Source organism: Colletes latitarsis, chromosome 6 (assembly GCF_051014445.1).
Source record: "Colletes latitarsis isolate SP2378_abdomen chromosome 6, iyColLati1, whole genome shotgun sequence".
Lineage (NCBI taxonomy): Eukaryota > Metazoa > Arthropoda > Insecta > Hymenoptera > Colletidae > Colletes > Colletes latitarsis.
In genome coordinates, this window is record NC_135139.1 from 20,501,727 (window position 1) to 20,516,127 (window position 14,401).

Consider the following 14,401-nt stretch of genomic DNA (forward strand, 5'->3'; position numbering starts at 1 on the left):
ATTAGCTACGGTTCTTCTAATCTCCCACCTTAAATCGTTACGATTGTATTTAATAGCGTTTCGTGGATGCAGCTCGAAGTTTCGCGACATCATTGAAACGGGGGCATCGTGGTAGCGCGATAAGATGCGAGGAATCAAGGGGAACGATGATGCTCGAGGAAAAGGGCTGCTCTGAAAAGCCTACCGCAATCATCGTAAGGGGATTCGGGGATCCCTTTCGTCCCGACTGTCCGCCTTCGCTCGAACGTTCGCTTTTTGCCAGTGTTTTTCATTTTTTCCTTCTCTCTCTCTCTCTCTCCGGGTAGCAAGTATGTGCGGGGGCAGAAGTCGCTTTAATGGCTCCACGGAGGACACAGCAGTTGGCCGAAAAAACAATTCCATGCTCCGGGATCTCCTCGAAGTCCACAGAATCGGTCAGCGATTCCGATGCTTTTTCTTCTCGCCCTCTTTCGTTCCTTTTTTTCTCCCTCCCTCCCTCGATTCCCAGTCGTTCTCCCAGCTTCGACCGTACGCTTTTTACGACCGGACGCGCGGTCCCCGTGAAAAGAAACTTTCGGACCTGCGAAATATTTTTTTGTACATATTCCATTTTACCGGCGGTCCGGGAACGCCCGGGCAAAATTCTCCCTCGTTTAGCGATATTCCGCGACGGTGAAATTCTCGAATTCTCGGTCCATTACGGTACTTTCGAGCCTGGAAACAGAATCGTCGTGCCCCGGTATCGATGTTTTTTCGATGCTTTAATATCTCGATACGCCGTCGTTTCTCTCTGTTATAAGCGCCTTTAATCTTTCGTTGTTGAAAAATGTATTATACCAGCGATCCGCTATTTTCCCTTTGAAGCGGAGAGATATTAAATTACCGTTTTTCTCCGTTCGTACCTACCGCGTATCTCTTTCGTTTAATTTATCGGCCATTTCATACGAGTATCCGCCCCGTTGAAACGTTCGCGCATGATTTAGCGTGGTCCAACGTAATCCCCGGTCGCTTTTGCCAGTCGGTACCGCGTTTTACGTATTCTTACCAGATAAGGCGCGACCCGAGCAATTAAGATCCCCGATATTTTTGATTAAGCTGCAATTCCACTTTGCCGCGGAACCGTCGCTGAATTTCGAGAGATAAGTTCTCTACCCGGTTCGGGATTTCGAGTCGTGCGTTCTCGTGGAAGCGTACGGGATAAGGAGAATGCCCCGGGTTTAGGGGCGTCGTTGCAAAACGAGCAAAAGAAACGGCCTGGAGGGTGGAAAAAAGGAGCACGACGTGGGTGGAAGAGAGTGGCTGGCGTCAGGCAGCCAGAGGAGCTCGCCGCCGCGAACTTTTGCAGATATTGAATATCTCGGACCATCAATCACTTCGGTGCGGCAATATCCGAAGGTATTGGCCTTATATTTGTTTCTATATCGCGCTCGGATTTATGGTTAAAGCACGTCCTTCCGTCAGGCCCCCGGAAATCATCGTCCCTCGATCTTGCGTGCATCGCCTTTATTACGAATTTACGACGGAACTTCTGTTCTTACGCGAACGGATACATCCTCTTTCTTTTCCCTCTACGTTCGTTTCAGTCTGGCGAATTAAACAGTCGAGTCGCGAGAAACCCCTGAATATTTCCATTATTTGTAAATTTTTATTCGCGTGAAACTACGGAGTGTACCTGCGAAAATGTAAGAAATACTTGAAGCAAGATTTATTGTATTTAGGGGTTCGCACAACCCTCTACGAAGCTCCCATTTCATTAATTCTATTCACCCCTTGACGTACGATTTAATTCCAAATAATTTTTCAAACATATACTATTTAATTTCGTTTTGTGCGTACAAGGGATGGTCACGAAAAAGAATGTATAAATGTGTTGATTTCGATTTATAAGACTCGATCAGGAGTAGCCTCATAATTGTGAAACTTGACGTAAATAACGAGAATGTTGAATTCGTTCGTAAACTTGCTCTTCTTATCCCGTAAACGGGAGTTAGTTCACGGATCTAAAATTTACGCCGAATAATATTCTCTGCCGATTCTTTGCATCGAAGTACCTTTCGGTGCACTTTTGTTTCACTGTTCGCCTCTTCGACGAAACCTTTCCTCGTTCGATTCCTGAAACGATTCGACGAGCCTCGCGTTTCGCGCTTGCCAGGCAGTTAGAAACCGTCTCCCAGGGAAAGACATTTGGATGGCACTCCCGACGGCGGACACAAAGCCGAGGCCGCGAAAATAAAGCTCGTATAGTTGGCTCGTAACGACGTCGCGACGCCAGCTCAGACGTGTTTCGCGACGAGTGTTTCATAACTTTCGCAACCGGCGATAAAGAATCGTCGAATACGCGACGACGCTTAAACCGCTTTAATACGCGAGCTTTACTGTACCCTGTCCACCGAAACGACAATAATTTGTAACGACAAAGGGATACGCGATAATCTCACCCGTTTTGCGGTACGCGTCGACTGAAAATCGCTGGTCGACAAATTTCTGTCGGTCGATTTTTGCGCCACTTTCGACAGCCTGATTTCGGCCCCTAATATAGGGGTGGAAGTTCCCTCCCTCGGTCCTCCTCGGCCCGGGGAATCACCCCATTTCCGTCGACAGATCGCGCCAAAGTGCTTCGCATGTAGACACCGTGGAAAACGCTGGAGCTCGATAGGGAGTCGGATCTCTCAAGATGGTGCACCTTGGCACTTTGCTGTACGAGAGTTTTTTCGCCCCCCCCTCTTCCTCCCACGTCGTTCAGGGACATATACGCCAAGCTGTTTCTTTCTCGACTGTTAGAACCGGCTACCGGTGCCTCGTTCCTTCCTCGGGCCGCCTTAGCGACGGGAAGAACGTCTGCGAGGCGAAGAGAGATACGGACGAAAGGTGGGTGGCGGTCGATGGTGGAAAAATGCGAGGCTCGGGTAGTCCGAGGAACGTTCCAAGTTTCTTTATTAGATCGAGGGTGTCCATTCGTCGGAAATGGACCAAAATACCCTGGCCCCGAGGCTCCCCGTTCGTTCTTTTCTCGTTTCTTTTCGCGTGTTTGTAACGAAATGCAAAATCTGGGGTCGCGGAACGTAATACGAAACGAAGATGAAATCTTGGAGAAGTTTCGCGGGGGGCTCGCCAGGCTTTCTTTCTCGTCAAATATTGTTGTGTATCGATATATATCTTTGTCTGCTTGGCGCCCACGCGATAGAGCGCCTCTAACGTTTCCCGTGCAAACGTGTTCCGGCAACATGACGCCGATAAAATTCCGTGGAATGTCGCGAGCATCGTCGAATATTGAGCACGGTATGAAAAAGGAACGACTTTTATTATGGTTTTAGAAATACGTCGGGCGTTTGCAAACACCTAACCCCCGAAGATACACCCTGCTCTAGCAATCTGTATTAAAACGACGTTCAACTCTCGTCCATACGGTACAGAATCATTTTTTACTTATAATAATTTGGATTTTCGAATGATTGAGGTAATCATTAAAGTGGACAGACGTTCGTTCTTTTTTTGGTACAAGAGATACTATTGCATATTTCGAAACCTGAATAGGGTAGAATTTATATTACTGATTTTTATATCTGATATTTTTCATTTATTAGTTTTTACCCCGGTAATAACTGGCATAATGGATAACTCGTATACCAATTATCGGTCGCGATACTACTACATACAATTTCGTAAATGGTTAGTAATTTATTCTCCGATTTCGGCTGGTCGAAAATCAGTTGCATATGGTCTGCCGTGTTCCGCGATATATCGAATTTCGACGTATAAAAACTACAGTTATTTAATGCGGAAAATATTTGTACACCATATTTGTCAGATTTATTTAGAATATATCCCCAGAACTCGAAACATTCTCTCTATTATCGCGTTTATGTACCTTTTTTAATATTTGCATTGAATTTGTTGTATGTATATACTCGAAACGAGCGCTAATTTATGAAATTTTTTATCATCTGCGTAATTAAATATATGGAGTACAGTTCATTGAAAACAAAAGTTCATTATATAACGTTGTTGCACGAAAGATATCAATTTATGTTCTATCGGTATCCATAATTCCTTCATATTTACGCACGATGATATGTGGACTTCAGGTAAACACGATAAATCGAACAAAATGTTTGTTTCGATCGACTTTATTGGGATGTTTCGTTAAATTTTATAATTAGGCTAATTTCGTCCATATATGCATTTGGTGAAGACGAAAATCAGCTACCAGACTGTTCTTAATGCGTTTACACGAGCTCGAAAAATTTACTTTCAACTTAAAATTGTAAAAGAAAAATGTCGAATGACACAATATACAACAATTTCATCTAACATTTAAAGAAACAATTTTTCGCAGCCATTAGCTCGGTGCTACCCGCGAAGAAGAATTTTTCTACCCTGGGTAATACCGATTACCAGGTCTCACCACGAGGAGGTTGCTGCGAGCAGAGACCCGAAGAGAGATGGATGGAATCCAAGTTCCATCGATCTCCCTTTCACATTCTCAGAGGCTAGATTACCAAACTAGAGAGATAGAAGGAATCAAAGTTCCTTCGATCTCGTAGTTCGGTCCTGCCAAGCAATTATCTCGTTTAATGTCTCTTAATGTTGTCCTTTATAACAAGGACAGAAATAATTACTTATCGTATTATATCAACATAGCATTTGTTTAATTTTATTCATCGATCATATTTTTCATTTTGTTCGTAAGAATATCATCGCTTTACGTATAAACAAATTTATAATAACGTGCACCGAGTCGGAGTCAAGTTTATTATGATTTCTTTCAGTTTCACCTGGCAATGAACTTTCTCGCCACATGTTAGTGCGTACGTTGATCTTGTAAATAGCCATAATCGAATATACTCTTGTGTCGAGCTCGCCTCGTCGGGGGTCAAAGGCGAGGGTGGATTTTCGTGTTTTCTTTGGCGATATCGGCTTCTCGAAGTTCGACTCGTCACGAGCGATACGCGAACCCCTTTTCTTCCGCGATATTTATTTTACTGTAATTCTATTTCTCGCGCGTGCACGGCAAGTGGCTGCTTCGTGGTTCCGTCCAATTTCTCGTGTAAGAGGAAATATTCCCGAGAGTTTGGAGAACTTTAAAGCCACTCTATTCTAAAGATCGGAAAAGTACCATTCCTATGCTAATAAGAGCTTCTTCAATTATACTTTGTCCTCGGTCTTCGCGAATTGTTATTTGTCCTGCTCTCTCCATCGGTCCTTCAGCTTGATTTCCCAGTTTTGCATAATCTAATTTCGCCTCCTTACCGGTTTCGAGCGTTCGCCTTTATTATAATTAGTTTATTTCCGGGGAGGGGGAGCGGAAAATTTTACGGAATGTCTCATCGATAGCCAAGAGGGCTCCCCGATTATAATAATATCTTATACTTCGCTACGGTAATTCGTTCCTCTACGAAAATAAATTTCAACTATTGCTACGTCTCGCTCGAAAGTTTTCGAACTTTCGCGAAACATGCCCAAGAAAGAATTCCTATCGTTACGAACAAGACCATACTCGTTAGTTTACGATATTTATACTAATCGGAAATAACGAAGCAGAGAAGTAGAGAAGCAACGGGTGCACGCGGAGATAAATTAATCAAGCTAATTGTCTAGAATATCAGTGTTTGAACGAGTTCAGAAAGGGTAGGCAAGACAGACTACATATTTTTCTCAGAAAATAAACAATAAGATTAGAAGTGAATATTGTAAAATTCATTGTACGTATACTATAAGAAAAGTCGTGAAGTTAAGTGGCGCTAAAATAAAAATTTTAAAAACGGTCATTTGACCGGTCGCGGTAGGTTTAGTGTTAAATTTTCCTAAAACATCGGACAAGTAGGTCTTAATAATCTTTTCAAATATTTTTTTTACCGATTTATTTGTTTCTCATTTCACGTTACGATTATACGGTGCTCGATCCGGCTGGGGAACGCGTTAAAAGCAGAAGTACGTTCGCCTATCGGTTTTCTAATTGAAAACGATAAAATGGGAAGGGACGATGCCTCGAAGAGCAGCGATCGTAGCAACGTGTATAGTCATACGCGCAGCTCATTCTTTTCGTCCGCTATAAAGTCATGACGTTCCGGCTGCAAGGCAGCCTGAAATATACGGTTCTTTTATGGGGGTTTTTATCGCTGTGTAAACTATGCGATATCCTCCCATATCCGTTTCCGCTTTTACGGATGGGGCCCCGGACCTTTTATCCCTCGTAGAATCGAGTTAGCTCTCCCGAGGAGATGAATTCTGATAAATCGCTCGATTCTTTTGAGCTCGTTAAATAACGTTCCTCCCACCCCCTTGCTTCGTTACGTCGCGGAACGAACTTTCGAATTTCGTTTACGCGCGCGTTGCGCACGGAATCGATTCGCGCGTAATCGCGCGCGGACGCTGGCGATCGATAAACACCGAATCGGATTCCCGTCGAGCGGATTCGATAAAAGTACACCGATTCCCGAGATATTAACCGTGCGTAATGGTCGATAATTGCTCGATTGACTTTATCGGAATCTCAATTACGGGGTCGACCGACGCGAACCCAGCGGGTAGACCGCGGGTTTCGCGACTTTTACCGGGAACGCCGTTAAATTCACCGTAGAAATGGATAGATCGAGTCGAATGTTCCGTCACACCGTTGGAAATGAAGTTCGGTGTCACCGGGATGAAGTCACCGCGCGGATATGCCCGGTATTCGGCTACGAGCGGTACTAGTCGTGGTGTGGGTGGTCGATTGCACGCCCCCTCGCAACTCCGACGGTTCTGCGGCTAACAGTTGCGTCGAACTTTGATAATCTATATCGCTTACAGTTCGTGTCTCGACACCCGGCCACCTCGACAGAAAAGTTCCACGAGATTCGGGCTGCTTCTTCGAATTTCTTCCTTCCCCCGACCCCCTCCGCGCGACGTTCACGCGGAAATCTGCCCCGGGCCCTGTAATCGCAATCTGACGCAAACTTGCCGCTGTTTGCCATCCGTTCGTTCCGCGCGATTCCTGACTTTTGCGGAAATCTTCTTTTCCCCCGACGAGAAACCGCGATCCAAGGTGAATTTTCACAGCTACGAGTTTTTCGGGTTTTTCGTTTTAATACATACCACTTGTTTTCGATTTCTTAAGGGAGTGTTGCTGTCTAGGCTGTCATATCTTCGGCCTTTTTTTGCGATTTTTTTTTTAACGACAGGTAGGTTGTTTTGTAGTGACATTTTGCAGATATATTTATTCGTCTTACAGGTATGTACAGTATTTTTTTCATCAAAAAATATTAAAAATTGCGAGAGTTATAGCTTCTTGTTTAACAAAACGCATTCAAACATGATATTTCAAGATCTAGATCAAGATCTAGCATCAAATTTGGAGAGAATATTCAGCAGACACGCCTTTATAGCTGGAACTAGAAATTTACAAAAATTATTGAGTTTTACTATTTTTTTTTGATACGCTAAAGACAAACGAACGATTAGCAAATAGAAATTCGAAACTTGAAGTATCGTCATTTCTTTATTTATCAGGATTTTTACTTCTCCCTAGTTCCTGCTATAACTACAACCTTCCTTATGAAGATACCCTCTGTTTCAAATTATCTGGAATCCAGGAAGCCATTGGAGCACCTTTTCCAAAAGGGCCATTAAATAAGAAGTTATAATTCCCACGATTTTTAATATTTTTCCATGAAAAAAATATTGTACATGCTTATAAGATGAATAAATATATCTAGAAAGTCTCAGTACAAAATAGCCCACCTGTCATTAGAAAAAAAATCACAAAAAGGGCCGTGAAATTGACCGTCTAGACAGCAATACCTCCTTAATTAACCTTTTACGAACGAGACTGCTTCGAACAACATTATTCTAAAATATTTTGACAAAAGAACACTTCGTATCGAAAACAATTCTTGGAAAGGGTGAACGACGCATGTACCTCAGTTTTACAAAGATTAGATTAGAAACTCGGAGTTTCGACGCGCCAGGAATGCATTTTAAAATAAATCCTGGATATCTCTTACCGTCTCGAGAGTTCGCGTTCGGTTCGTTCAGCTTTGTTAATGCATGGATATATTCCCTTCGATGCTTATTTACCCTTCGAGTACTTTCGCGAACACGTTTCGCCAATATAATCCGATACCCCGAGAGCTCCCCCTTAAAAGGTGCATCGGTGTATCTTAACGTTCCCGCCTTTACGCGTTTGATCAAGTGCGTATCGGTTCCCGTGATTCTTCCCCTCGAAGGAACAGCGACATTCGATCTCAAACATCGGCGCGGCGCTTTTACGCGTTGCTCGTTTCCGGTTTGATTCCTGAATTTTTCTCCTCCCCCGGATATTTCCGGACGAGTCTCGTTACCGTCCGGGCACGGTTCGACGCGGGGTAACGCAATATTCTGGCGTTCGTCGAATCCATTGTAACTAGTTTGACTCGCGCGACTTTGTTCTCCCGTCTGTTCGCGGTGGAAAAGTTTCCTTCCCGCGAAAGTTCTCGCGGGGGTCGGAACGTGACGCGACATTTTTGCTTTTACCAGAAAAACACAATTTGTCCACTTACCTTTGACCAACGCCAAAGGAGCCTCCCTCGAACTGGTTACGGCCACGGTTCGCCCTCGAAGCGCGCGCGATAAGGGCCGTGTAACGAATGGAAATTCGATTTTAATTTAGCCCCCGATGGCAGTTTCCGCCGGACCCGTCGTTTTAACATATTTATGCAGGTCAGCGTCAGCTGCGAGCCCACCGGGCACGCGGTGAAAAATACCCTCGATAAACTATCGCGGCTTAGAGGGACCGGGGAAATAATTGTAACCAGCGCTACAGACATTTCGATGTACCTTCGTCCATCTTCCTAACGAGATTATTACCAGCTCTAACCGTGCTATTAATTTCGCCTTCTTATTCTAAAATTTGAGTATATTTCATCTTGGGTAAATATAAGTAAAATTTAAGCTTCTCTTGCTGGTTTCTTAACCCCTCTTTCAAAATGGCTTAAGGAGGTACACTAGCCTAGAGTAATGTACAAGTTTTTTAATTTCGACACTCTGCATATACAGGGTGTTCGGCCACCCCTGGGAAAAATTTTAATGGGAGATTCTGGAGGCCAAAATAAAACGAAAATCAAGAATAGCAATTTCTTGACTGAGGCTTCGTTAAAAAGTTATTAAAAATTAAATTCAAAAATTTTTAATTATTCTGGAAAAATTATTTTCGGTTGCAAGAGTCGATTACAATCATTTTTGGTCATTAGATATACCTTCGAAATCCTCTCCACTTTCAAGAAAAAAATTCGAGTAGGTACTGACATTTTTAGACGAAATTGAAAAGTTTCAAATCATTCTGAAAAAATTGTATTTAGTTACAGGGATGAATTACAAGCATTTTTGGTGAATAGACATACCCCCGAAATCCTACCCACTTTCTAGAAAAAAATTCGAGAAAGTGTGAATTTTTTGGACGGAAAAAAAAAATTTTAAATTATTCTGGAAAAATTATTTTCGGTTGCGGGGGTCAATTACAATAATTTTTTATGAATAGACCTACCCCCGAAATCGTACCCACTTTCTAGAAAAAAATTAAGTACGGTCGGAACTTTAAACGTTAATAACTTTTTAACAAAACTTTCATCAACAAATTAGTATTCTTGATTTTCGTCTTATTTTGGCCTCCATAAGCTCCCATTAAAATTTTTCCCAGGGGTGGCCGAACACCCTGTATATTTCTTTGTCTTTTACGGAACGTTCACATTTTTTTCCCAACAAAAATAATCAAAACTGATTTCATTATATGTTATCGAACAAAGATTCCTTCGAAAAAGGTGACCTACTGTTTACTGTTTAAAAAAAAATGTATTTCAAACTTTAAGTCATAGTACAGATCCAAAGAAATTTTGTACAGCCATCGAAGGACCCAGATATCCATTAATTGCTTCGAGATACGCGTTCGCGAAAGTTCCCATAAACAGTTTTATACGTCGGTGTCTATCGTCTCGATTCTTATCGCGTTAAATCCGAATGGCCTCTGGGGGTTGGATATAACAGCCATGGGGTATTGATTTCCGTATTCGGCCACGCTCTTCAGAAATACAGCTTACTCGACCGTTTCCGGGCGCGTGCAATTTCAATATGGCGCGGAAAATGGACCACGAACGAGCATCTGCTACGATGCTGGACACGAATACGCGATCCTCGATGATCAATTTCGAAGAGGCGGGGTGGAACGTTTTTGACGGATACGTTTCACGATTCAATCGTACGCGAACGAGCTTCTAGCGCCGTGGCCAATCTTATTTTTGTCCCCGGGTCGCATTTCCGTTGGTATCTCGGGGTAATGCAGGTCGCGTATATACTATCAGGGACGCGGGTGGTAGGTCGGGAGAGAAATAGAGGGGCCATTCTGGAATCATACTAGATATCGTCGTCCAATCGTATGGTATCTCCATGTTCGTTTATCCTATTCCGTCCTGACCCGCGCCACCGGGTTCTATCCGACATTCATCGAGCGCATGTAATACTGCCCCTCCAGCCCCTATTCTATTCCGTTTCTAAAAGTGTGCACGCGGATCCCTGCCCCGGCGCGATTTCGTTAAAAATACGAGACGTCCTCCGGCGAGCGATCGCGGGACGCTCTTAAAGACATAAAATGTAAATGCAACCACTCTCGGCCGTAAGGAACGTTACGCCAGCGACAGGTTTTAGCATGAATAGAGACGTATGGAGGATGGTATTGCTGGAACGACGAGGCGATAAATCTGTTCCTCGTACGAACAGAAATTCTGCTCGGTGCTTTATACGCTTTACACTTGTTCACCGTTCTTTACGCTCGATCATAGGGATTTATGGCGGCCGCGCGATCGGTCTACTCGAATTCTTACCTTTCGTTGTTTCGTTAAGGGTGGACAAATTTTTCGGGGAAATTAAAAAATTTCAAATCGTTCTAAAAAAATTATTTTTGACTGCGGAGTACAAGTACGATCATTTTTCGTGAATAGACATACTCACGAATTCCTACGCAGTTTCGAGAAAAAAATTCCTAAATGCAGACATTTTTCGACGAAATTAAAAAATTTCAAATTATTCTAAGAAAATTATTTTTAGCTAGAGGGGTCAATTATAATCATTTTTGGTCAACAGATATACCCTCCAAATCCTAACCATTTTCGAGAAAAAAATTCTTTACTGAAAATGCAATGTCTGACCATATATGAAATATTCTACTGAAATTTCACGCGTATCTTTAAAAAGTCATAACTTTTGAACGGATTGGAGGATTTTAATGTTTAAAAAGGCAAACTACGCGTATTTTGATGGAGAATATGTACAAATTCGAAGAATATTTGATAAGTTGTTCCTTAAGCTCGTAAAGTGAGAAAGAATATACATTGGATATAAGGTCGACTCGTTTACCTCGTCTGTGGTTGAATTTCGCAATAGACACTATCTTCCGATGGTATCATTTTTCGTTTTGGCGCAACGATGCAATATGCATTTTGTTACAGCCATCGCGTTATGGCATAGCATACGAGGAATCAAGTGCGACTCCAATGTTCCGACGACTGTTTATTTTGTATGAAACGAATGCAATTGGGAAGCTTTCTCCCCCAAAAAACTTTTCTTCCTTTTCCGCGTGTTCCGTCAATACGAATTAAAACCATCTGGCTCGTCCAAATTAAACTTTTTTTCCCGTCGTCCAGAGTAATCTGGGAAAACATAAATTCGACCCGAAATTCAACGAAGTACTTGAAAATATATCCTACACGTACGCAATAAAAGTTATACCTTAATCCAATTACTCTTCGTTCTTTCGCGAGCAGATTTTATACTTTGAATTATACACTTTTTGGAACGTGTTCGTATGTTCATTCTTTTGATTATTATGTTCATTAAAACTGTTCCAGTTCCCCGGAATGGAATATTACGATTTAATAAATTTCGATGAATTTGATATTGCGCGACCTGTATCTTTTCGATATCGTATTATTATGAATCATTTATGTAACAATAAGTAAAACCGTTAAATAAAACAGAATTTCTGGCAAAGCTGTGGTTAAATTAAGATTCGAGGGAAAACCAAAATTTATATGTTTTTCGTCGTTGCGTAATTCTTGCCCGGATTATTTTTAATAACGAGTTAGCTTCGATTAAAACCGGACTCCGGTATATTAATCGTTGAACGCAATTATTGCGGAAATATGTCGTCGCTCATTTTCGTAATCTTTCCCCGTCGAACGAAGGGGGTTTCTAATGAAATCTTAATTTCGTGAAATTACAGACGCCATTTTCTAGTAACGAGGAAACAGAGAAGGGTTTCTCGTTTATTGGGCCCTCTTTCCTTGCTCTTAAGGAGGGGAAAACGCGGCGGCGAACATAGCCGCGTTCATTGGATTCTTTGCGCGTTTCTACGCGAACCAATTAATTTGTAATTACCGTGCGATTCGTTAATTTTGCGCGTTTCGAGCAAGGCATCCGCAAGGCCGGCGAAAATCGTAGCCAGAAAAGCGACAGGGATTCGGAAACAAAAGGTTACGCGGGCAACTTCCGTAATTTAATTACAATTAAGCTTCCTGCGTAATAACGGCGGAGTGTGTAAATATGTGTTGAAGTAATATCGAAAATCAACCCTCGCCGTTAACCCATATTGCTCTTTCGACGCGTAGCATCTGGCTCTCGCCATACCAATGGAATTTATTCTTCGCTCGTACAGTTTCATCGAAAGATTCCCAAATTGTTCCCCGTAACCAGTACTAACATTATTATTATTGGTCGGCGCAAGAAATTTTGTACAATTTTAATAAATATTCGATCGACAACTTCGTTGTATCTGAAATAATACGTTTACTCGAAGAACTATTTTTCTCCATTTTTTAAATCTGATTACCGAGTATCAGAATTGAGATTCTCGACTCTATATGGAATATCGGATATTAAAGGTAATTCGGCGATTTAGTGGTTCGTTTTATGATATAAGAATCGAGGGAAAATCAACGATACTCTCGCGAGACAAAGGAAGATATTTCTCGTATTCCCCCCGAATCGATCTCAATAAAAAGTTGAGAAATAACCGGAGACCAGGCAATAATCAATAACAACACTTTTTCGTTAGATTCGTAGCGGTGTCCCGGGTACCAAACGAATTCGTTCGGTTCGAAAAAGATCGACAACCGCGATATCGAGTCTCGTACATCACGCGGAGTGGTTTCGTGCAATTTTGGTCGATCGCGGTTCGACGACGGTTAATAAAATTACTGTTCGAGGAATAAAGGAAAACACCGGGGGCATTAATTTCGCCGTTTAATTAAAATCTGGGCCGATATTCCAATTTTCTTGTAAAGGATCACGGGGCCAGCGACGCGTGCTCGATCCAGAAAGCCCGGGCAATATTTAATTTTAATGGTCGCACCTAGCGCAGTACCGACTGATATACGAGCGTGTCGTTCGTTTGGACGCGTGTGTTCGCCAGGGCGACATTATACACGCTCGCCTTTCGAGTTTATTTGGCGCGTAGCCAGTATTTGGCCCTATTCACGATTGGTCGGACGACGCTGCCATTTTCGAACAATCGCTCACGATCCACCCTCGTCTCTGTCCTTATTTTATACCTGCATGCACGTACCCGCGTATAATTCCGTTCTTTCGGGACGTACCCGCGTATTATTCGCTTATTTTGTTGTCCGTACACGTCGAACGTCCCACCCCCCGTACGGCCTCGACCCATTCCTGGCATGTGTGTTTCTCTTCGTCGGCCAGGCACGGAGCGCGAAATTGGAAGGACAGCGCTCAGCAACCTGGCTCGAGCGTACACAACCCAGAGGAATACGGGGGAAAATAAGGGAAATCCTTTTGTGCCTTTTGCTCCTTACACGTAAGGGCATACGTGTTCCAGAACCGGTACGAAGCCGGGGGAAACAGGGAACTGTCGTGTCTGGGATTCTCTCATATATTGCTCGACTTAGAATCCTCTATCTTTAGAGGGCTGCCTTATTGCTCTGGGAGCGTCAGAGGTGCGTTTTAAAACTTCTTCCCAGTCCCCCGTGGGTTTTTCCAGTTCTTCGGATCATAAATAGCTGACTTTGGATCCTTTCGTGCTTGGGATCGTGCTTTAAAAATTAATAGTAAAAACGAATTCTTGTTTTTAAATTCCAAGGAACGTTTGTTTTTTTCTCGTTGGCCGGAGCACAGCGCGTGAGATTTGTCGAGATTTGTCGGACACTGGTCGCGACGACCGAGAGCCACCGTCCACCGTAAGTTTCCTCGTTTCGACCGGGGAAATATTATTCGGTGGATAAGTCTTTTATCGTTGAAAAATTCCTGGCCGCCCCCGGGCCGAGATTCGATTGTCTCTTTTCACCCCGGGCGTGGGCGCGCGCGAGAGGGCGAAAGAGGGTGAAAAAGAGAGGCAATTTAAGAGGAGGAGCAAAAGAGGGACACGGATGAAATACGATGGACGAACACGAGCGGTAAGAGCACT